Raw genomic sequence first — 25,490 nt, 5'->3', positions numbered from 1 at the left:
CATTCGCAAGGTGAAATGTTGAACATGAAAGGCAAAGCTTAAACATTTAGAAGACAATACAAGAATTGTCCTTAAGGATGTCCTTTAAAAGACACAAAATGTTCAATGATAAAGGAAAACTTGATAAATTTTATTACATTAAAATTAAGAATTTCTGCCACTGTAAAGATACTAAAAAGGATGGTGAAAAAAAATCACAAATAAGGAGAAAGTATTTTGGCAACACAGAGAAATAGTCTCCTGTATATATAAAGAACTCCTACAAATAAAGAATAAGAAAGATGTAAACTACCCAATTTTCAAATAAATGGGCAAAAGGCTTAAAGAGGTATTTCACACAAAAAAAAGAAAATCCAAAAGGTCAACAGTGTATGAAAAGATACTGACCCTCTTTAGTAATCAAATGTATATAAATTGAAACCAGATTAGATACTGTTACACATCCACAAGACTGGCAAAAATTTTTGACAATATCCTACAAAATATAAAGTGTTTGCAAGATTCGAGAGCAATAGGAGCAACTGCAGCTGGATATAGAAATTGGTTAAACACATTGGAAATTAATTTTTAATTAAAGTGAAACTCATATGACACAATAGAAATTCTGAACTATTTTAGCAGCATTGAGAATGCCCATAGTCTGTGGCCAGTAATTTTACTATTATGTGTATTCCCTAAGTAAACTTACACACATACTTAGCAAGGAACTTGAAAAAAAAAAATGTTTACAGCAGCACTATCTATAATAGCAAAATACTGGAAATAAGCTAAGCATTCGTTAATAATAGAATAGACATATAAACTGCCATATATTCATTCAATGGAATATTATGGTTCAGCAAAATGAAAAAATTTCAGGTACACCCAACAATGTGAATGAATCCAGGACGAAACATTTAACAACCAGTTGGCACAATGTCCAATCAAATGAAGTCCCAGCCCTAGTGCCAGAGCTGGTACCCAAGACCCCCTGCCATGCCAGGTGTAATCCCTTTAGAAAGGAGTGGACTTGGAGAAGTACCATAGGAGCACCTGGGAAGGATCAGGTAAGCAGCAACTTACCAACTGATACGGAAATATTTCAGTTGTTTGTCAACCAGTGAGCCTTACTGGTGTGGTGTACATGGACTACACAAGAGCATTAAGAACAAAAGAATAAAACAGTGTGATTCCATTTATATGAAGTTCACGAACATGCATAACTAGACACTATATTGTTTAGGGATACAAATGCAAGAGCATAAGACAATAAAGAAAAGCATAGGGGAATAAAAGGTACAGAAATGTCTAGAAGATGGTAATCCCTGAGAAGAGAGGGAATGGGATAGGGTGGAGGGAGGTACACAGGGGATGTCAAAGGTTCAAGTAACATTCTTTTTCTCAAATTGACTGCTGAGTACATAAGTGTTGGTCATAATGTTATTCTTTAGACCTTTCTACACAGTTTATAAGCATTCATTTGCATCTAGGGGCTATTTCATTAAAGTTATTTCAAAAGATGGTCACCACACAAATTTAATAAGAAACTCTTATACCAAATTGCTGCAGTTCCTGCCATATCTTTTCTAGTTGCTGGGCAAAGATGCTCTCCTCAATTGTAATTGGTGTGCTCTTAAACCCACTTAAAATTCTATGCGCTTCTCCCCAAACCACTCCAAAACATTCTTGTGAGAATCTTTCCAGCGAGGTACAGCAAGGCCCAACCTCCAGGGCACATTATGCTCTGGCTCCTTTATTTAATACAATCATAATCATAGTGGGTTTTTTTCTCAAATTTTGAAATCTTCAAAATGAGGGCATGGAGCAAATGACTACATTCTGCTTCTCTTGCTAAGATTTCAACGGTGATGCTCTCATTTTAAGTTCTTTACCAGACGCTTCAGCTGTGCTATGCCCAATTCCCCTCATCAAGATTTGCTGACAGTCAGGGGAAGTTTCTAACACTGTATTAAGTGTATACTGAGGGCCAGGGAATTGGGGGGAGTTTGAGGGGCTGCACACATGTGCAATTTTTTAGCAAACCCAGCAGATGCTTGTAGATTCAACACTTTTTCAGTTATTTGTGAACAACCCCTAATAGCCACATCACGTGGCAATTTGTCTTTTCTCTGGAGCACAAATGTGAACTGCATGTTGCAAAGCCACAGCAAAGAATAAGTCACTTAGCTAGAGAGGGAGCCTTCTCAAAGACCCAGTAACCCCATCCCAAGATGCCACCAGGGAAACAGAAACTCTCTAGAGGTGAGAGAAACTTAATTTCCTTGAGTGCAAATTGAAAAGGCAAATAATTGGTAGCCTGTGAATAGTCATAGGAACCTCTTCACTCTGGACTGAAACCTGATTCAGGAGGAAGTCAAGAGCATATGCAAATATTTCTGCATTTGCAAACTTGTGGATTTGCCAAGGGCTTGAGATGTATCCACTGAGAATGTCAAGCGTCTACTGTATAGAATTTTGATGGAAAAGGATTTCAAAATTCTTCTTCTATTTAAATCCAATCAATTCATGTTTATCAGGGCATCTCTGATCTTTTTGTTTTTAAGAGATGTATTTGCTCTATTGTCCAGGCTGGAGTACAGTGATGTGATCATAGCCCATGGCAGGCTCAAACCCCTGGGCTCAAGAGATCCTCCCGCCTCTGTCTCCCGAGTAGTTAGAATTACAGGTGTGAGCCACCATGTCCAGATAATTTTATTTTTATTTTTTTTAAGACAAGGTCTTGCTATGTTGCCCAGGCTGATCTCAAACTCCTGGGCTCAAGTGATCCTCCCATGTCAGCCTCCTGAGCAGCTGGCATTACAGGCATGAGCCACTGTATCCAGCTCCTCTGATCTTAAGATAGTTTCAACATCTAATGCTAAGCCTAGAAGTCCAATGAATGACTCAATAGACTAAAACTGGTGACTGAGATTCAGCAGAGCATATCGTGAGTTTATAACACTGCTTTTATTTTTTCCATATCTTTCTACTATTTGTTTATTAGCTTTTCTTTGGATCTCAGTTATTCATACATAACACATTTTTTAAAAGTTAATCCCAAACCCCAATTCAAGGGTCCACCGATGCTCAGAGATCTCAAGATTTCTGAGACTAGCTTCCCTATGCTTCTCCCTGGCTTTGCTCCCCAGATCTGAAGGGCATTTTCAGATCATCCCTACTTCATATTTAGATATAAAGCTCCCCCCTTTATCCACAAGAATTCCAGCTGCACCTGGCATTTCAAAAACACTTAGTAATGAGGAGCGGAGACCCATCAGTCACGTACTCACCACTTTCATTGTTGTCCTGCCTCCCAAGCACATATTTCCAACTGTGAAACCTCCCAACCTCCCAACAGGGCAGCCCTCTGGATAGTGTGGTTCAGTCACTTCCCACCATCATGCCTCACCTCCTCTGCCTTCCAAGCCCCCGGGATTTCAGGGAATACCGTTTTCTCCATTATATTACAATTAGATACAGGGAACTTTTGGAGAGTTCTCAGTATTTGTGATTATATTCAATAATCTGTTACTGACAGTTTCTTTTAGTTAAAGAATTTTTTCAAGTAAGTTACCAAAACAATGAATGTATGTACATCTAGAAGCTGAGAAATACTCTTCCACTACTTTTAATTAGGTCCTCACATTTTCCACGTATGTATTGAATTTTTAAAATACTATTTTAAAAATGTCTACATTTATTTTCCTTTACTTCTGTTTTTCCTCTTGCCTTTGTTTTGGAGCAAATTTTAACTGAACACATTGTCAGAGGGTCAGGCCAAGTTTGGCACTGCTCATGTATCTCAGCCACCTTCCAGTTTTCAGCACGATGTCTGAACTCAAAAAACACCATCGCTTAGCATAAGGGTGTGGCCGTGACAGCTTGAACAACATCCGGGTAGTGGTAAGACTACATTTGCTACACAGATGTAAGAAACAGATAGCAGTAGGGTCTACCTCTCCTGCTCCATCTTTTCCATCACCAGGTCTCTTCCAACTCCAGAATTAAAGTCATCAAGTTGGAAGAACTCTAAGTGTGTTTCCTGATCATAAGAAGACAGGTTGAGGTTCATGAGTATTTTCTTTAGTATCAAATGTTAGAACATAACCACTAATAATAAGAGTAGCATAGTAGTTCCCTGATAAATTTTGACAAGAGATCATAAAGTTCTCAATTTCAACAGCAGGGCTTTATAGTTGTAATATAATTTTGACCAGTAAGCCACTGGCTATCCAGAAACCTCACGGGTGCCATTATCATGGATAGTTGCAGTTTTTTCTCTAAGAATCATGAAAAAAAAAAAAATCATTTGGGGATACTTCAAAACTCTTGTCTTTTTAAATTGGATGAACGAAATATAATTTTAACTTCTATGGGTACATGTGGGTCATTGTGAGCATCAGTTACTATGTTATAAAACAGAGTACCAAAGATCCATCGAAATACATAAAATTTCACTGAATTGCTTACATTAAATGCTCATATCAGCTTTAGAATTCCATGCCTTGAATTCTTGTGCCTTTTAAATTTTTTTTTAGTTTTTCTGTTTCTTACTCTTACTTCTTACTGATACTTGATAAAAGATCTTTAATAATCCTTGCACAGTACAGTATCAGTTGCTTCCGATTTGCTAGGTGCCTTTGACAAACTAATAACCAAGTCTATTAAAACTTGAAGTAAATACAGAGGCCTGCAAGAGGATACAAAATTTCCTCCAGTGATCAAAATTCATGAACTGTAGCTCATGGACTTTCTCTTGATTTGCCACCTAGGTCCCGACTAGATAAAGGAAATTATGTAAATGTGAGTTCCAGATTGTTGTGGTATTATCCTAATACCCATCAACTACAGAGCATATGTTACTAAACGTATCTCATTTTTCTTCTCAAGATAGTTCAGTGGTCTTGGTAAGGTTATGATGGTTACACCTTACAGATAAGGAAGAAAAATGGTCATGGGCTTTGGCCAAGTCTGACCCAGAATGCCAGTGCTGCCTGTTGATACAGCCAGTGTTTTCCAGCCCTGCCCGCCCAGTGCATCTGCAGATTTGTAAATACACTTTGACTCCCCAGGAAACAGGATGGAGAACAGCATGTTAGGGACTCCTTGATGGGCAGCATGGAGGGCAGAAAAGAGCCTTAAAGACATCAGGGAACTCACAGAGTAGGGAGTGAGAGACAAGTTTAATTCTATCCAGTTGTCACGCAGCTTTCTTAATGTTATCTTTCATCAAGTCAGGTCCTAGAACCTGCCAGGACTTCAGACTAAATGCATCTTCTTCTTGCCTGTACCTTTCACACACTAAATGTCTCAACAGCTCACTTGGCAAGGGCCCAAAGGCAGCACACACTTCTCCACTCCAAGGAGGGTGGCTGCCACTAAAACACAATGGGCGGAGACAGCCCAACAATAGTGCCAGTTGAACACATCTTGATCCATTGCCACAGAGTTCACAGTAGTAGTTGGTCCTCAAGGCAAACCCACTGGGGTGTTGAGGGCAAAAAAACAATCTTAGCCTTAAGGGGCCAGACTTTGCCATCAAATTAACAAATCTGCCTAACAGCCCCAGGCTGAGGCGCTCAGGGGTGTGACAAAAAGGCCCCTGTTAACAATTCTGTGTCCTGTGGGTGCCTTAACTAGACGGAGTGGGGGGGAAGCAGAGAGAGCTAAGTGTCACACACACCCTCTCCTCCTGCCTGCAGGTATCTTGGTTGGACAACTGTCCTCCTTCCCTGCAAAAAACTCCCACAATCTTTAAATGCAACTACATAAAGGGCCTCCAGCCTCTGCAAGCCATCACAACTTTAAAGAGCATATGTTAAACAGCTCAGACAGCATCTGAGGTCTACTCTTCAGCCCCACAGTACAGCCCAACCCCAGAGCACAAGTGACACCCTAGTGGACAGGAACTCCTCCCCCCACTGGCTGCTCAGCAGGACCATGAAGAACAGCTGGGACCTGGCCTATTACCCTGGCTTCAGGATTCATTTTCTGCCTGGAATTGGGAAACTGGAGGCCCTGCAGGGGTCCTTCTCCTGGGTCCAACTGTCTCCAGGGTGCAAGAGGGGTGAAATTACCAAATGAAAGTTCAGATAAGCAATTACTGGCTGAAAGAGATACGGGAGGGTCTTCAGATCAAACTGACCCAGAGCTAATACCACGCTGTCCTCAGAGGGACACACGATCACTGACCTGTGTTCTTCACATTTAAGTTGCTCGAATTATTCCTCCTTGCCCCCACTCTCTCCCTGTCCCCAGCACACACATAATTACATAAAGACATCTTAAACAACTGTAGCACCCAACTTCTTCAGTCTGGGGGAGAGCCAGGAGATGGTGGGGAGCTGTTTGGGCACACGTCTGATCATTACATAATCACACAAACATGGGCTGGAGAACACTGCCATGCAGATCAGTTCAGCAAACACCTCATTCTCCCTCCTTCCTCTTCCCTCCCCCCGCAACACACAAAATGCACACCAGAGTTAACAAAACCGAAGCACTCCAGGTAGCCAGTGGGCACCTGGCTGCTGTGGTTACAATGCCAAGGGCTACCAGAAACGTCAGGGTACACCAGAAAGAGGGCCAGGGTGCTGCTCACCCAGCAACCAGACCTGCAGACCCTCTTCCTGCAACCACTGCCCCCAAAATTCAAGGAAGGGCCTTAGCCACAGAAATATTCCTGACCTGCAACAGAAACCAAACCAGCTATGTTAAAGGAAACCAATGCAGAGCCTTCAAGTTCCTCTGCACCACTGCCACACTCAGGAGTCCTCAGCAGCCTGGACAACATCATCAGGGACCATTCGGCACCATCAGTGTTTCCATTTAGAAGACAGTAAAATGTGGGGCATAACTTGGAGAGGACACTCTCTCTGCTAGCAGAGAGGCGAGAATCCCCTATAGAATAGGAGTTTGGTTTGGATTTGGTTGGGTCGGGTTGGGGGTTGGGAGATTATTTTGCTTTAGGAATATTTTCAGGGGGCTAGGATTAAGGGGGAAAGAGAAAGCTATCCCTTCTGTCTCAGCAACCAGCATCATACGAATCTCATTCTCAACCAAGCAGGCTACTGCAGTCCGCCTAAACAATCCGGAGCAGCAAGCCACGGCAGCACAAGGAAACGCAGGTGCCACGGGACGCGATGCCTAAGTCCCCCAGCCGAGGCTCCTATGGAGCCGGCCGCCAGTGCGCGGGTGCAGAGCCCAGCAGAGCCTGCTGCAAGCAGCGCTGGAGCGCACGGCGCGCACAGGGTTACAGCCCCGCCGCCGCCGCCGCCGCCGCCGCCTGTGATTGACGCGCGGGGGTCACTTGAGGCTCGCGCCGCTCCCCAGCACCAGGCCAAGCAGCGCGCTCAGCCCACCGGGGGCACTGGCCGCCACGCGCAGCCCACCCGGCCGGCCCCTGCGTCTCGGCAGCCGCACACCTTGCCTAAGAAAGGCAGCCACAAAATGGAATCGCAGCTCGCTATCCTGCTTCTCGGTGCGGCCTCAGGCAAAAACACAATCACAAGGTAAAATACAGCGCAAGGAATCCATCCGCCGAATAAAAACCCAGAGTCCCCTACCTTCGGCCTTGGGATGGCAAACTGGTCCTGTGTTCTCTGACCCACGGATCCAGCCCCTTCTTCATGAATTATTCCGGCCAGTCAGGATTTTGTGCATTTTTTTCATGAACACCTGTTTCAAGTAAGGGGTAAAGACCTTATTGAAAGAATTGTCCTTAAAAAATAACCTGTGCATACGTATGTCCATCCAGGCATGCATGCGTGTTTGTATACACACATATGCACACGGAATAGCCATGTACATTGAAGCACCAAACTAGGCAGTTGGATAATGGGAGAGTCGGCTGGTTGTGAGCATGCTCGCGCCGGGAACAGATCCACCCTCTGTTATTCCTCTGAATAAATATAAATCACGATCAGAAACCCAAACAGAAGCATCCCTCTTGAATTCGTGCTGCTGAAAAACACGGAATAAATTCAGCCCGCAGACACAGAATCTAATCAGCAGCTGTTTTCTGAATCCAGAGCCAACCCATGCCTCGCTTGTCTTTTCCACTAGGAGTCCAGACCTTTTTTGAAAGGGGTTTTAACCTTTTAAAGACACAGTACACCAATTATCACTTCGGAATAGCTATCACTCCCAGCGCAGGAAGCCAGTCCCATGCCTAAAGCCACAGTAGGCTTGCACACAGTGATAAGGATTTCATTTATTGGTGCTTTTTAAAAAACAACATATATGTATAATATATGCACATATATTATACATATATACGTGGAGAGAGAAAAAAATGCAAATGCAAGCCATAAATATTTATTGCACTGATGAGCTTCTCAGTGACTAATCGGCACGTTATGTAAACACCATGATCCTTCACTTCTGAACACCCATGTTCATGGGTCAGACGAGACAGGGCACTCTCGTCAGCAGGCATGTCACATCTCAGCAGCCTCTGGCTGCAGATCAGGGGTCGGGGAGCCTCAACAGTGGCTGAAGGGAGTGGGGCCTCTGCACCCGAGAGCTCAACACGGGCACTCCTTGCCCTGCCCTGCCTTGCTCTGCAGTCTCAGGGTCCATGTCCACAAATTAAAGAATAGCTCTGGCACTATTTCTAAACTCGAACATAATCCAGAGCCACATCGCATTCCAAGACATATTTTCTTTCAACCAGAATCAGGAATCAGAAGTACCATCTGAACCTTAGTTAGAGTCTTTACGATTCAGACTTAGGCCCTTCTTCAAGATTTTGTTATTGAGTTCTGTTGTTGTTTTGTTTTTCATTTTTCTTTTAAGGGTTAGCATGGAGGTATGGAAGTAGAAAAACAGGGTAGGGGGAGAGAAAACCTCCAGCCTAAATTTTTTTGAAAAAAATTATTCTTCGAGTACTTCAGCCACCCAGATGGTGTTTACTGCAGTTTTGTTCTGGCTTTTAAAGAGGTAGCACTGAGAAGAAACAAGAGTCCTAACCTTGCTCACGTGTGATAAGAAGGCAAATGTCTTTGACAGTTTCTTTTTCACCCCAGCCCCAGAGCTCCAGCATGGCGCTGTCTGCTCCTCTGCTGGTTCCCGCCTAAGAGCAGTGGCAGTGGCTCACCTCGGGAGCTACAGGGGCGCTCCTACAGCCGCTCCAGCATCACAGCCCATTCCCTCCCTTGCCTAGTCCTGCCAGGCAAACCGTGAAAACAAGTGCACTGTCACCCTCCCACCTCATCGCAGGCGCTCCTGTGTGGACCCCTCCCAGCGACACGCACACACTCTCTTCCTTCCCCTCTTCCAGGGCCCTTTGGCAGAAAATTATCATATTTCATGTGTCATCGCCCAAGCAAGCTGGGCCCATCACTGATTGGCTGGGCCCTGGCAGCCGGAAATGTCACCAGCCACACAGCGTGGAGCTGGCTCTCCCGTGGCCACCACAGACCTGAGCCCAGGAGGCTCTGTGACAAGGCACAGACCTACCACAGAGAGCCTGTCACTCTCTCCCTGATCCAGCCCCTGCCCCCTGCTTCTCCCTCTACCCAGCCCCAGGGAATAGGGGCTGCGAGGGGATGGTGAAGGGGTCTCAGTGACATTCCTGTTTTCCCAGCATGTTTGAGAAGAAACTAAGGATGTCTCCAATCAGGTTTATAAATTTGGAGAACTTGTTTTTTGACAAAAACATTCTGTCTTCACACTAAAAAAATCAGTAAGACTGGGTGAAAACAAAATGATTTTTTTTTTTTTTTTTCCCCAGGTGAGTTTACTAGATGCTGCTGTTTATTTCCCATCTAACGTCTCAGGCACCAAGGTATAATCATGTCACAGGGCTGTCAGATAATTCAGAAGGTGATTCGAGTCCATCCTCTTACCTTTAAAGAGAACAGCTCCAGGAAAATGAGGCTTTGTAACTTGGCTTTGCAATGTATCATGATGCCACACAACTTTTTAAGGGTTAAATGATCTTTGTAGTGACCAAGATGAATCACTTCGGCTGTAATTTAATCTTAGTCCCTCCTGCTGTATCTTCAGCAGGCTTAGTGTGACTCACCATTTAAGTCTCACCTTATTCTGTTCTCCTGAGTAAACTAAACTCTATCTCTCTGGCCTTTTCAGTAAAAGTTGTTTCTCAACCCTTTAATTATGCTGCTTCAAAGAAAAAGCCTCCCAGAGTTAGATGAGGCTAGAAGGTCATTTGGTCCAGCTATCCATATGATGTGTCAGAACTCTCCACTATTTCCATACTGGGGCTTTTGGTTTGGGGAACGGTAAATTCACTGGCAATGCTGGGAATCAGGGAAAGACGTCATCAATAAAGCAGACATTTTGAATAATATGGGAAGATACAAAGTAGATGGGACATGGGAGGAAAAACTAATTAGTACTGATAAGCTCATGATTCTGCAAAGACCCTGATATGGTTTGGCTGTGTCCCCACCCAAATCTCATCTTGAATTGTAGTTCCCATAATCCCCACATGTCATGGGAAGGACCTGGTGGGAGGTAATTGAATCATGGGGGCAGGTTTTTCCCATGCTGTTCTTGTGATAGTGAATAAGTCTCATGAGATCTGATGGTTTTATAAAGGGTAGTTCCCTTGCACACGCTTTCTTGCCTGCCACCATGTAAGATGTGCCCCTGCTCTTCCTTCACCTTCGCCATGATTGTGTGGCCTCTCCAGCCATGTGGAACTGTGAGTCCATTAAACCTCTTTTTCTTCATAAATTGCCTGGTCTCAGGTATGTCTTTATTAGCAGTGTGAGAACAGACTAATACAGACCCCTAAGAAGTAAGTGTACAGGTTTCCAGAAAACAGTCTTGGAAAATCCCAAACTCAGAGAATCAGGATTGGAGGAGAATCATAGGCAGCAGTATAAAGGCAAATTAAGGGACATCAGGAACATGGTCAGTTTCTCCACACAGAATGGCTGGACCCAGAAACAGGTCCACAGCTTCTTTGGAAAGTGAGAGGTTTGTTCCAAATATAATAGAAGCCAAAGGTTGAATAGGGGCAGGATATCAGCTCCTTTTGAAATGCCACTGCCCCTCCCAAAAAAGTACACACACACACACACACACACCACACACACACAAAAGAGATTTAAAACATCAGATAAAACATAAGATATAACAGATAGATCCAGAATATCCAATCAATATTAGCCTAATAGGAGTTCCAGATGGAGACATCATTAATGAAGAAGAAATCAACAATCAAGGAAATAACAGAAGAACATTTCCTTAACCTGAAGAAAGTCTTTAGGCCTTAGATCAAATGCTGTGCTAGGCAGCAGGACTACTGAAAGAATACACACTTCCAGATGTACTCTGATAGTCCAAGAGCAAAGACAAACAATGACAAGCTTCCTCATAAAGGAGAAAAATCAGGTTGCTTAAAAGGAAAGAAAATCAGACTAATATCATACTTCTCATCTGTAACACTATGCTAAAAGACACTGGTACAATTTCTGTAGAATTCTAAGGGAACATTATTACAATTTAAGAATTCTACCAGCTGCCAAACTATAATTTCTCTTATGCAATGAAAAAGAAAGGTATGTTCAAAGATACAGAAATTATATCACCCAAACACCCTTTATTAAAAAAAATTTAAGGTTACTTGAAGATCTCTTCCAGCTGAGGAAAAAATAAGGCAGGATAACAAATTCGAGAAAGGAGAAGACATGTTATATAAAAAATGTAATGAATAAAGCCAATGAAATATGTGGTCAAATATAAAAATAATTGAGAATATAGTTGTAAAATTTAATTGTTAGAAGTCTTGAAAGATAAGAGTATATGTACATTTATTCCAGATTTGAATTCATATCTATATCTATCTCTTACATATATGTGTCTGGAATTAAACTTCCATATAATTATAACAAAAAAATAGAAAATCTCAATGGAAACAGGTAAAATCACTAAAAAAGGAAGAAGGAAGGGAGGAAGGAGGGAGGGAGGGAGGGAAGGAAGGAAGGAAGGAGGGAGGGAGGGAGGGAGGGAAGGAAGGAAGGAAGGAAGGAAGGAAGGAAGGAAGGAAGGAAGGAAGGAAAGAGAGAGATAAAAGAAAGAGAGGATTGTTATAGCAGGCCAATAATTCCATCTATTTCCTCTTCTTCCCAAGACCACATTAAAATGATAATAAGGATTTTTTTAATTGAAATAGATGATGACAAAACAAAAACAGTAAAAGAGTCATTGATCAAAAAAATTGACGAAGAATAATAAAGGAGGACAATTCATCAGTTAGAAATATATACTTTAATGCTACAGTAAACAAAATGGCACAGTACAAATGCAGAAACCTACAAAGTGGATTGATGGAAGTCAAGAAACAAATTTAGCTATAAACCTGGTTACTACAAGGTAGTTAAGAAATAAAAACTGAATTTTAAATCAGTGGAGGAAAGAATGTGTTATTCAATAAATAGTGTTGGACTGTGGCTATGTATTTGAAAAAATGTAAGTTTTACCTCTAACTGATATCTTGTTAAAAACATATTCTGTTTTCATATAGGAAATTCTGCCATTTGTGAAAACATGGATAAACCTAGAGGACATTATGTTAAGTGAATTAAGCCAGGCACAGAGAAACAAATACTGTGTGAGCTTACTTATAAGTGGAATCTTAAAAAGTCAAACTCATAGAAGTAGAGAGGAGAATGGTGGTACCAGAGGCTGGGGGAGGTGGCTGGGGGGAAGGGAAAGGAGCGACATTGGCCAATGGGAACAAAGTTTCAGTTATACAGGAGGAATAAGTTCTGGTGCCCTACTGTACAGCATGGTGACTACAGTTAATAATAATAATGTCCTGTATATTTCAAAATAGCTAAAAGAGAAGATTTTAAATGTTCTCACCACAAAGAAAGGAGAAATATCTGAGGTGATTAATATGCTAATTAGCCTGATTTGGTCATTCCATAATGTACACTATGCATGTATTGATACATCATATTGTACCCATAAATATATGCAAGTGTTATCTGTCAATTAAAAATAAAATAAGGCTTTAAAAATATTCTATTTTCACATACACAAAAATTCCACAAGGGAAAGACAGGTGTTATGATTGACCAATACTGTAAATCATAAAATTCTATGTAGTTTTTTTTCTAATAGTGGAAAGAAAAGCACGTGGTCATCCAGTCTATGCTTAGATACCATTGTGATAGGCTAATTACTGGCCCCGAAAGATATCTACCCCCTAATCCCTAGAAACTGAATTTCACCTTATATTGCAAAAGATGTGATTACATTAATGATCTTGAGATGAGGAGAGATCCTGGATTATTCAGGAGGGCCCTAAATGAAATCACAAGTATCCTTATAGGACTGAGGTAGGAGATGGGCTAGAGGGCAACGTGACTACAGAGGCTGAGATTGGAGGGATGCAGCCACAAGCCAAGGAATGCCAGAGGCCACCAGGAGCAGAAAGAGGTAGGAATGGACCCTCCCCTGAGCCTCCAGAGGGAGCATAGCCCTATCAATACCTTGATTTTGGATTTCTGGCCTCTAAAACTGTAAGCAGAGAAATGGGTTGTTTTAAATAACTGAGTTTGTGGTCATTTGTTATGGCAGCCATAGAAAACTACAACCACCATGATGAGAAACACAGTACTTCCTAGGGACTATCATTATTATTATTGCCAACAACAATACTTACTATGTACCTGGTGTTGCTAAATTATTTATATATCTTACCTCATAAGTCACATGCAAGGAGATGGTAGAGAGTTGGAGTTGTTACGGCCCTACCACTTAGTAGCAAAATGTCCTTGGGCAAGTTATATAACCTCCTAACACTGACTTCTTCTCATCTATTAAGTAGAGGTAAGAAAGGTACCTACCCACCGGGGCAGTTGAAGATACAGTGAGATCATCTATGTAGAGTGCTTAGAACAGTGCCTGGGAATAAGGGTTCCATAAATGTTAAGTGATCATGAGAAAGTCCTTATGCAGCTGCAGTCTCTGTTCCAGAGCTTTTTCTCACCGATTTTTGTTCTTATCTTTGGGTACATACAAAACAAGGGTATCTCCAAACCACCTGAATGTCCTTCAAATATCTGAAGCCATTGATCAGGTCATTAAGAGTCTGAGCTTCTCTAGGCTAAAAGTAACCCATGCCTCCAAACATTATTGTTCTTAGAAATTCACCTGGGGTCCCTTCCCTAACCTGGTCACTGGGACCCCACTACAAGACCTTACATTTAGCCCTATTATGTTTCATATTGTTCAAATCAGCCCATCATTTTGCCCTGACATCTGGGATCTAATTCTGTCACTCAAACTAGCTTCTATCCTTTGTAATTTCACATCATTCTTCAAAAGGCACTTTATTTGTGGCACTCAAGCTAAACACAGTGCTCATCAAAACACCTGATGAGCTTACTTATAAGTGGAATCTTAAAAAGTCAAACTCATAGGAGTAGAGAGTAGAATAGTGGTACCAGAGGCTGGGGGAGGTGGCTGGGGGGAAGGGAAAGGAGCAACAGGGAGGCTATGACCTCAGTTTGTAGGGGAAAGAAATAGCAGATCAAAATAAGGTCCAAATGAAGTAGAAGGAGGAAAGGAAGGAGATGAGCAGTTATGGAGAGCTTACTATGTTCCAGTCACTGTGCTGGGAACTTCCCCCATTGTGAAGTTATTAGTGCCTTAAGTGCCCCCATTAGTGCCTTAAGTGGAATAGTCATAAATTTGTGAACAAAAAAAAGGAATATTAAGAGAAATTTTTAAAATATGTTAGCTAAAGTTTCTTGCAGCCTGAAGGTCCTACTTGAGGTTATGTATCAAAAACCCTATGGAGTTTTAGGGAAAATATGGATGCTTCCAAGTTGCTACAGGAGGGTCTTGGCATATGTATATCTTTAAGGCTCCATGGCTAATTCTGACAACCCTAGTGATAAGCCACTGTGAGTTTCAGCTTTCTAGCACACTAGAAAGTTTGAGGTAGAGACTCTGCTCAGCTACCAGCTCCTGGAGTCTGACTCAGCTTTCTGTCTCAGGCGAGGATGTAGCCTTGTCAGGCTGTTTGGGTTCAAGAACCGGAAGAGTCTGATGTTGGTAAGAATTCCCTTCTGGGAAGTATTAAGCAAAGTGATTGGAGTATTTCCCTCAGTCTTGTAAGCTTCTAGTACAAAAGGAGTGTGGTGTAGCACAAATGAGTTTCTCTGATCTGGTGAGATCCTCCTTTGGGTACCCATTTGACATCTCCCAAATGGGCACCCTTGGGAGCCACCCAATCCTGCACTGAGAGAGGCCACCTGGCTTCTGGTCAGTTTGTGTATTCTGGCTAAACTGTGTGTGTGTGTTTTGGGGGTGGGGTGGAGTTCTCTTGTGGCAACCCACAGACTACCCAAAAATGCTGCAAGACAAACATAGCAAAGTCATTAAAAAGTCATTAAAGTCATGACTAGAGAATAGTGAATAAACACCCCAAATCACATGTAATTTATTACATTCACCTGGGGTAAAAAACTTATGTGCCTTCAGGGCCAATCAAATAACGTAAGTGTGCAAAGTACCTTGGCATAAGCAAAAGAGAACTGGAGTGTTCATGCCTCTCTACATATCATTTTAAAAATGAAAAAGCTGAAAGCTGTGTAGCTAAAAACAATTGGAATCAGAAGATGGACCACCAGTTTGCAACCCTTCTCCCCAATAATCACAGTCCGTAAAAGCAAGGAGAAAAAAAACTTCATACCTCTCTTAGAAGGATAAAAGAATTATCTTTTAAAAACGGCTTGTAGGCAGGGCACAGTGGCTCACGCCTATGTCCCAGCACTTTGGGAGGCAGAGGTGGGCAGATCACGAAGTTAGGAGTTCAAGACTAGCCTGGCCAACACGGTGAAACTCCGTCTCTACTAAAGATACAAAAAATTAGCCAGGCGTGGTGACGTGTGCCTATAATCCCAGCTACTCAGGAGGCTGAGGCAGGAGAATCGCTTGAACCCAGGAGGCGGAGGTTGCAGTGAGCCAAGATTGCAGCATTACACTCCTGCCTGGGTGACAGGGCGAGACTCCGTCTCAAAAAAAAAAAAAAAAGGCTTGTAAAAGCATCTACTGCTTTTTAAAGCAATTTTTAAGAAAGAGTTAAATAATATCCCTAAAAATAGGATGTCTTTAAATGAGTTGAGTCAGATGACCCTATTACAGTAATTCTCAAATTACAGTCCAAAGACTACAGTGGGTTACAGGAGTGCCCAGGTGATATGCAGAATGTTCTTCCACAAGTCTCACTCACCGTCTAAAGTGTCCCTTATAGCCCAGAGGATTCTTCATTTCTTTCCTTCAGGGCTATTTAATGAAATGCTCTCCCTACTTTTTTTCATTTTGAAAAAATTTTAGACTTATAGAGGAATTGTAAAGATTGTGCAAGTTCCCATACACCCTTTACCCAGTTTTCACTATCAGAAACGTCTTACATAATCATAGTACAATTATTAAAACTAGGAAATTGAGATTGGTACAATACTATTAATTGACCTACAGAATTTTCTCTAATGTTACTGGTTTTTCCACTGATGTCCTTTTTCATTCCAGGATTCAATTCAGGATCCCACACTGCATTTAGTTGTCATTTCTCCTTGGTCTCCTCTGATCTGTGACTATTCCTCAGTCTTTCCTTGTCTTTCTTGCCCTTGACCCTTTTGAAGAGTACTTGGCAGGTATTTTGTAGACAGTCCCTCAATTTGGGTTTGTCTGATGTTTTTTCACGATTAAACTGGGATTATGGGGTTTTGGCAAGAATGCCACAGAAATGATGCACTCTTCTCAGTGCATCGAACTGGGGAAGGGAGACATGCTGTTAATATGTCTTACTGTCTGGGTGAGGTGGCTCACATCTGTAATCCCAGAACTTTGGGAGGCAGAGGCAGGAGGATTGCTTGAGCAAATTAGTGAGACCCCACATTATCCCTTGGTTAAGGTGGTATCTGCCAGGTTTCTCCACTATGAAATTACTATTTTTTCCTTTGCAATTGATAAATATTGGGAGTCTCAAATACTTTGAGACTATGCAAACACCATGTTTGTCAAACTTATACCCATTAGTTTAACAGTTATCAGGTGAACTGTCTGCAGCAACTACGACTGCAGTGTTCTAGGGGTGATTTTCTACTTCCTCCACTTCTCTCTATTTATTCATTGGAATTCTTCTGGTAAGGAAGAACTGTCCTTTCTCCCCATCAAATAATCAGTTTATTCAACTTTTATTTTTATCAACACAGACTCATGGATAGTTATTGTATTCTTTGAGTCATAACCCAATATATCCTTACTTATTTTTTTGACCTAAATTGTTCCAGCTTTGGCCAATAAGAGCTTTTTCAGGTTGGTTCCTGTACTCTGCATATTCCCATTGTTGTTGTTGTTGTTCAGCACTTTCTTACTTTCTAGCACCAGAAGATGCTCCAGGCTCATCTTGTAGTTTTCCTACCCAGTCCTGGAGCCTATGTTTCCAAGGAGTCCCGGCTCCTTTTATTAAATAATAGCATTTAGAGACCAAGATTGGGGAACCTGATGTGCTCACTGCTACTGGGATGTCAGTGCTTTTAGTGCTACAGTGCTACAGGCCATCTCAGTAGACAGAGCTAGGAAACATACGTATGTATGTTTATCCATGAATACACACCTATATTTCCGTATCTATCAGTGTATATGTGTGAGTGTGTGTATATGTGTTTATATATATATATATGTTTAAACATGAGTTAATACTGATACCTCTGACTCTAGTCAAACACCATGGATATTCACTCCATCATTCTGCTTTGCTTATTAGTAACTTCTTTCTCAGACAGACACCTGCGTCTTATTATCAATAATATATTTACTTATTTGTTCATTCCTAGTATATATGTAAAATAGTTTTAGAATGGTTGACACATACCCCTGTGAAGGACAGATTTATCATGTAGAGTACAGTGTCTGTGTACAGTTCTTTTTGTCTTTAGCCTTACAGGATTCCAAAGTTACTTAGGTCAGCTCCCTTCTTTCTCATCATCTTCAATGAATTTATGTTATACATGTGCAATGCAGTTAGATTCATTTGTCATATTCTGCATTACATCTTGGGTTCCTCAGTATCCTGATTGATTTTGTTCTTAATTTGCATATGGTAAAATTTACACTTTATGGTGTACAGATCTATGGGTTTGACAAATACATAGAGTTTTGTAGCCACCAGCACAGTACCATATAAAGCAGTTCCATCAGCCACAAAGTTACCTCATGTTGCTCCCTTGCAGTCAACCCCAACCCAAACCCCAACCCTTGGCAATGCATTTCCCATAACTGTAGTTTTGCCTTTTCTAAAGTGTCCTATGGAATAGTAAAATATGAACTTTTTGGGTCTGGATTCTTTCACTTAGCAAAATGGATTTAAGATTCATCCATGATGTTGCATGAATCAATACTTGTGCCTTTCTACAGATGAACAGTGTTCCATTTTATGGATATATCACTTCTGTTTGCCTGTTGAAGAATATCTCAGTTGTGTCCAGTTTGGGTGTTTATGTGTAGAGCTGTTATAAATATTCATGTATGGGTTTCTAAGTGAACACAAAATTTCAATCACTTGAGTAAATACCAAGGAGTGGGATTGCTGGATCATATAATAAGTATATCTTTAATTTTATAAGAAATTGCCAAACTACTTCCCAAAGTGGTTGTACCATTGTGCATTCTTAACAAGAACATGAAAGAGTTCCAGTGGCTCTGCATCCTTGCCAGCACACACTTACTGTCGTCAGGTTTGTTTTTTCTTAATTGTAGCTATTCTAATTGATATGCATGATAGTTCATTGTGGTTTTAACTTTGATTTCCCTAATTAAAAATAATGTTAGGTGTCTCTTCATATGCTTATTTGCCATCATATGCTTTCTTTGGTAAAAGATATGTTCAAATATTTTGCCCATTTTTTATAGAGTTGTTTACTTTCTTGCTGAAGCTTGAAAGTTCTTTATATATTCTGGATACAAGTCCTTCATTACATATGTGATTGCAAATATTTTCTCACAATCTGTGTCTTGTCTTTTTATTCCCTTAACTTTGTCTTTCACAGAGCAAAATTTTTATTTCGAGTTCAATTCATTAATGTTTCTTTTATTGATTGTGCTTTTAATGTTGTATCTAAAAACTCTTTGCCAAACCAAAGGTCATAAATATTTTCTCCTATGATTTTTTTTCTAGATGTGTTGTAGTTTTATCTTTTACATTTAGATCTATGATCTTTTTCTCAGTTGTTTTTTAAGGTGTGAGGTATGTGTTGAGGTTCATTTTCTTGCATATAGATATCCAGTTGTTCCAACACCCTTTATTGAAAAGACTCATTTCTTCACCCTTGTCAAAAATGAGGTGATTATATTTGTGTGGGTCTACCTCTGGGCTCTCAACTCTGTTCCACTGATTATTGTATCTATCATTTTGTCAACACTACACTTCCTTGATTATTATAACTTCGTTAACAAGTCTCGAAATTGGGTACTGTCTGAGTCCTCCAACTTTGTGCTTTTTCAGATTTGTTTTAATGGGGACAAACTGACATCTTAGCAATATTGAGTCTTCTGATCCATGAATATAGTATCTCTATTTATTTTACTGTTCTTTAATTGCTTTCACCAGGATTTTCTAGATTTTAGCATACATATCCTGAATATTGTTTTTGTTAGATTTATACCTAAGAATTTGTGGGTTTTGGTGCTACTGAAAAGGCTATTGCTCTCTAAATTTCAAAGTCCATACGTTCATCGCTAGCATGAAGGGAAATACAATTGACTTTGTATCTTGCAACCTTACTAAACTCACTTATTAGTCCTAGAAACTTTTTAATGATCCTTTGGGTTTTTCTACAAAGACAATAAAGTTATACGTGAAAAGACATTGTTTCCTTTCTTCCTTTTAAATCTTTAAGCCTTTATTTTTTTTTCTTGCATTATTGTACTATCTAGGACTTTCCATACGAAGTCAGATAGGAGTCATAAGAGAGAATATCTTGCATTGTTTTTGTATTAAGGGGAAAGTGTTTAGTTTTTCACCAGTAGGTGTATTGTTAGCTGTAGCCTTTTGTAGATGCTCTTTATGAGGTTAAGAAAATTGCTTTCTATTCATAGTTTGCAGATAGTTTTAATCATGAATAGATGATTAATTTTTAAAGTGCTTTTTGTAAATCTATTGAGATAATCATGGTTTTTCTTTTCCTTAGTTCTGTAAATATATTTAATTTCACTGTTTGATTTTCCAGTGTTGAACTAGCCTTGCGTTTTTTTGTTTTGTTTTGTTTTGTTTTGTGCTTGTTTGTTTGTTTTTGGAAGGCTTTTAACTATAACTTCAATTTCCCTAGAAGATATGGGACTATTGAAGATATATATTTCTTCTTGAATGAATTTTAGTATGTCTGTCCTTCAAGGAATTGGTTCATTTCACCTAAGCTGTCAAATTTATGGGCACAGAGTTGTTTGTTGCACTACCTTATTATTCTTTTAATGTCTATAGGGTCAGGAGTGATGTCCCTTCTTTCATTTCTGATATTGATAATTTGTATCTTCTTTTTTCTTGGTCAGTCGCCTAGAAGTTCATTAATTTTGCTGATCTTTCAAAGAACTAGCTTTTGGTTTGATTGATATATCCAAATTGCTTTTTTGTTTCAAATGTATTGATTTTTGCTCCTATTATTTTCTTCCTTCTGCTTGCATTAGTTTTAATTTGTTCTTCTTTATCTAGTTTTTTTCTTTTTAGGGTGGATGCTTACCTTACTGATTGAAGACCTTTCCTCTTTTGTAGTGTAAGCATTTAACTCTATAAATTTCCATCTATACACTACTTTAGCTTCATTTCCCAAATTGTGATATGTTGTAATTCTTTTTCATTCAGTTCAAAATGCTTTTCTAATTGCCTTAAGACTTCCTCTGACAAATGGTTTATTTAGATATGTGTTGTTTTATCTCCATACATTTGAAGATTTTCCACTTATCTTTCTATTATTGATTTCTGGCTTAATTCCATTATAGTTCATGACTATGCTTTCTATCATTTCTAGTCTTTTAAGGTTGTTAAATTTGCTTTATGGCCCAGAATATAGTATCATTTGGAGAATGCTTCATATGCACTTTAGAAAGAAGTGTTGTTGTATAAAGTATTCTATAAATATCAACTGGGTCAAGTTGGTTGATAATATTGCTCAAGTCATCTATATTTTTGATGATTTTCTTTCCATTTGTTCTATCATTTACTGAAAAACAAGCACTGTTTTCAACTGTAATTGTGAAATTATCTATTTCACTTTTTGATTCTATCAGCTTTTGCATCATGTATTTTGAAACTCTGTCGTTAGGTACATACATGTTTAGTATTGTTATGTCTTCTTGGATAATCAAGCCTTTTATAATTATTTGATGTTCCTTTTTATCCCAGATAATAATCATTGTTCTAAAAGTCTCATTTGTCTGATATTAATATAAAGACTTCAGCTTTATTTTGATTAGTGTTTGCACAGCATATCTTTTTCTATTCTATTACTTTTAACCTATCTGTCTTATAACTAAAGTGGGTTTCTTATAGAAAGTGTATAGCTGGTTCTTAATTTTTTATACAATCTGACAATCTCCATCTTTTAACTGGTATGTTTAGACCATTCACATTTAATGTGATTATTGATATGGTTAAATTAAAATCTATTTTGCTAGCTGTTTTTTGTTCCTTCTGTTTTTTCTTCTTTTCTTTTCTTTTTCTGCCTTCTCTTGTTAGCCTGGTTTGGGGGTGTGTGGAGGAAATGGTTTCTATTGTTCTGATTAGGCTGTAGTCTTAGGCAAGCACTATATCACTGAGTCCTGAAGCAGCATCCTTCCCAGTGATCCCATCCCTCCCCTGGGTCACTTCTGAATCCAGAATGTATACCCATCCTTTCCCCCGGAATTAAGATTTTTTCCCTGTTCCCTTATCTTAGATGTAATGGGATTTTACCATATCCTAAGAGTGATAATGTTTGCTCCCTTCTACATACATGTCACACTAATTAAGGCTTCTGTTCATAGGGGAGGTAGGGAATAAAGGTCCAGGTAGAATTTCTCACCCCTCTCACAGCAGTTTCTTTTCCTCTCCTCCAGCAATTCACTACAAGGGAGATTTTCTGTAGACTCTCCTAACCATTTCTGTGAACCTGTGATGGGGTTCATGGAGGAATGAGTCTAAGAAAGAAAGTGTGATCTCCTTTATTTATTATCCCTAGGGCTTTGCCCTCTTCTACTAGAGTTCATTAGGCCAGATTCCACCTATTCAACAACCACCTTAGCTGAATTCATACAGGTATGTTTCTTGCTTAGGTAAGTCAGAGCTCTCATCTCATTTGTCCCTGAAGATACCTATCTCTTTCTCGATTTGGGGCCTGCTGCGTACCCAGCAACATTAGGACTCCAGTGAGCTCAAGAAAAGTTGTGAACTTTCTATTCGTAAAGATTTTTTTTCACTATAAGTTTAGGAACAATCCTTCCCAGCTCTCTACATCTTTGAGAAGAAACTAGAAGTCTACCTTCTTATAGGTACTTCTGCATCTTTTGCAACAGCAAACAGAAGAAGGTACAGCAGTTGGTCAGGGTAATCACTATCCTCTTGGAAACTTGCTTAAAGAGCTTTAGGAATGACAGATGTTCCAAAAACACCTCTATCTGTTGTTTTTGAGAAATGTAAGATATATGGGGAAAATCCTATAGGAGTTAAGTAAAGTACAAATAATGTACCAATTTTTCAAAAAGTGGAGGGCAGAATCTGTGTAAACTATCAGTCAGTTATAATCCAGGACAACTGTCTTGCTGAAAGCATCTACCAGCCTGCAATTGCCTGGCAAAGAATATGATGCCACATAGTAAACACCATGGATAGTGAAGAATAAAATAACTCTAGAGGCTTTCTAGTCCATTTAACTTCAGAATTGTTCATACATGTCACTACTGAGTGAGAAATATGACAGGCAACTAATTACTCAAAATTAGGCCAATGACAAAAATATTATACTTATGTTTTATTATTTATTCTAGCTTCCCCAAAGGTAAGTCTTGTCATTAATCATTAACTACTCCATATATTATTATTATTAAAAATGATAATGAAACAACTACAATTTAGTGACCACTCACTACTAGCCAAAAACTATCCTTAGCTAATAGCAAACATGTTCTCATTTCATCTTCACAACAACTCAGTGAGAGAAGTGGGACTCAGAGGGACTAAGAAACTCGTCTAATCCACAGAATTAACATATGCTAGAACTAGAATTCAATCCCAGGTCAGATTTTAAAATCCTTACTTTTAACTTCTGAGCCAGACTATCCCAGATGATGTTAATTATTTCCTGTGCCCCATTGAGTATTTCCTGCTGTCATTTACAATGCTGGAAAAGGTCCATCCTTGCATAAGAAAACAAAAGCATCAGAAATGCCTTATTGGCTGAGTCCAGTTGTCCAGCCACAAGGACATTCAGTTTCAGAATGGCAACAAGGGACTATTTGTTGAGTGAACATGACAACTGACCTTTCTGAGATTGGTTTGCAAAGAGGGCATAACTGTCCTCCATGTTTTTTAAACGTCTCTCTCACTCTCTCTCTCTGTATACATATATATGTATATATTTTATATATTATATATATATATATATAAAATAAACTACAACTCACTAAGAATAAAGAGCCCTCTATAAGATTTCTACCATCTCTAATGAGGAAACATAATGTGATATTCTAAGATCATCTTAGATACCTGGAGCATAGCAACAGCACAGCAATGAGTTTCAAAGACAACAATGTGAACAGCTACCACTAAATCTTCAGTTAGCGGAGTCAAGCTATACTCAAGTATATTTCACCTAACCTAAACAAACCTGTGTAAAATAAGATAGCAGACTACATAGGAAAGACAGTAACAAGCAGTGGCAATTGCCTGCAAAGTAAAAAGGAAGAGTGCTACAAAGAGCAAGGAGAAGTAGTCAATTCAGGGAAATTCAGTTCAAGGGTAAATGTAAATAACCCTCTGTAACCCCAAGATGGAGGGTCACCTGCCAGAATCTCTGAACTATAATACAAAGCAGTAACTAATGCTTCCAGACCTACTGCAAGTCAAGACACACACAGAAAATGAATCTATTCAGATGACTCATGTGCAAGTCAAGATGCACACAGAAAATGAATCTATTCAGATGACTCAGCAAGAGGCAACTGATCCAGGGGCTTCTGTCACCCCTCAAGCCCGGCCTGGTTTCCCTGAGAGGTGGAGATGGAGGGATCATATTTCCACACACCTGTAATCCATTCACAACACACCAGTGAGCTTTTGTCCACCAGGTGGAAAGCTCTGCAATAACTTGTGTCAACAAGAAGTAGTTCCATTATGTTTGGTCTACTCCACTTAAGAAGTTGGGAAAATATAAAATATCACAGAGTAATATTTCCATCAAAAGTAGTTAAATGTTAAAACATTTTGATGCTTAGAGGGCAAGCTTCAGTTAGAAAAATTAACTCTTGGAATGCCTCACTTCCTGATGATGCAGAAATACAAGGTGTGACTATTCTGTCTTTTATTGGGGTTCAAGGTGTATCTATCAAATCATTCTGTTATCTCAAGGTATTTGTGAAGTCTGAATTAACCATATCAGTACCATGATGGTTTTAAAGTATTATTATATTGGATGACCATATGCTCTTATGATGGGACACACTGGAGGTAAAGGTATTAATAATTACACTATAATCACTATAATTACACACTGGAGGTAAAGGTATTAATAATTACACTATAATCACTGGTATAAGACAGGGCTGTCCTAGGAAAACCATTTGGTTACCCTAGTATTAGATCATTCTCCCTATTTGGTCCTAATCTTTTTATAACAAAGAAAGCTATGTTTATATTCTTCATTAAAAGCATAAATAAAAATAAAATAGTGCATGCTAGTAGCAATAAACTAAAAACTGAAATCTATAAAACAGAAAATAAAAGTGGTACCATTTATAACCCCTGGAATCATTCTTTCCAGAGATAACCTCCATTAATGGTCTTCTTTCCAGTCCTCTTTACGTGGGGAGAATTGATCCCCCAACATTATTATCCAAAGTCAGATAAATGGATACTGGGTGGCCAAAAATAATAAATATACATTCTATACACAGAGTTCACATGGAGCCTACCCCTCTCCTGCAGTCTTGGGGTACAGCATGTGATTTGGTTCTAAACTGCTGGGCACAACACTTTCTTCCTGGTCATGATGTTGGTTCAAGGTGGTCACAGGACTCCTTTAGAGCCAAAATGGTAGCCACTAGCCATATGTAGCTATTGAACACTTGAAATGTGAACAGTACAGAGATGTGATGTAAGTACTATCCAAAATGGTAGCCACTAGCCATATGTAGCTGTTGAACACTTGAAATGTGACCAGTACAGAGATGTGATGTAAGTACAAAAGACACACTGCATCTCAAAGACTTAGAAGGAAAAAAGGAATGCAAAATATCTCACCAATAATTTTTATTTTGATTACATGTTGAAGTGA

At 39.7% G+C, this 25,490-nt stretch overlaps 1 protein-coding gene across 3 annotated transcripts in view; it reads right to left on the bottom strand.

Annotated features, from left to right (window-relative positions):
* HIVEP3 (HIVEP zinc finger 3) overlaps positions 1-25,490 on the bottom strand; it is a 527,761-nt gene that overhangs the window by 411,680 nt on the left and 90,591 nt on the right. The window contains exon 2 of one of the 3 annotated variants that reach the window (XM_063625158.1): positions 7,545-7,656. The gene's annotated coding sequence lies outside the window, so the exon portion shown is untranslated. Of the gene's footprint in view, positions 1-7,544; positions 8,106-25,490 lie in introns of those variants that run through there. The other 2 variants (XM_063625161.1, XM_055255397.2) reach the window with 2 other exon arrangements.

The sequence above is a fragment of the Symphalangus syndactylus genome, chromosome 12 (assembly GCF_028878055.3).
Source record: "Symphalangus syndactylus isolate Jambi chromosome 12, NHGRI_mSymSyn1-v2.1_pri, whole genome shotgun sequence".
Taxonomy (NCBI): domain Eukaryota; kingdom Metazoa; phylum Chordata; class Mammalia; order Primates; family Hylobatidae; genus Symphalangus; species Symphalangus syndactylus.
Note: the sequence above shows the minus strand (reverse complement) of the source record. Positions and strands in the feature narration are given on the sequence as shown.